Genomic DNA, 203 nt, shown 5'->3' with positions numbered 1-203 from the left:
ATGGAAGAATTTAAAAAAAAGAAAAAAAAAAAAAGGAAAAGTGCCAGGACGCTCGGAAGCGCGTGATAAACCAAATAATTTATTAATTTAAACTATTAACTATCGATATAAAAGAAATTTTTTGCGCGAGACACACGAGGGAGTATGTATGTAACATGATGGTGGCCAGATTGCGGAACCGTGAAAGTTCTGGACATTTTGGG

The 203-nt window shown here is 35.5% G+C and overlaps 1 protein-coding gene across 1 annotated transcript in view; it reads left to right on the top strand.

Moving 5' to 3' along the window:
• The window catches only part of LOC102671275 (nuclear hormone receptor E75), a 16256-nt gene that overhangs the window by 15529 nt on the left and 524 nt on the right, over window positions 1-203 (top strand). The window lies entirely within an intron of this gene.

This window comes from Apis dorsata, unplaced genomic scaffold (genome assembly GCF_000469605.1).
Source record: "Apis dorsata unplaced genomic scaffold, Apis dorsata 1.3 scaffold_352, whole genome shotgun sequence".
NCBI lineage: Eukaryota > Metazoa > Arthropoda > Insecta > Hymenoptera > Apidae > Apis > Apis dorsata.
This window is presented reverse-complemented; position numbering and strand designations above follow the sequence as displayed.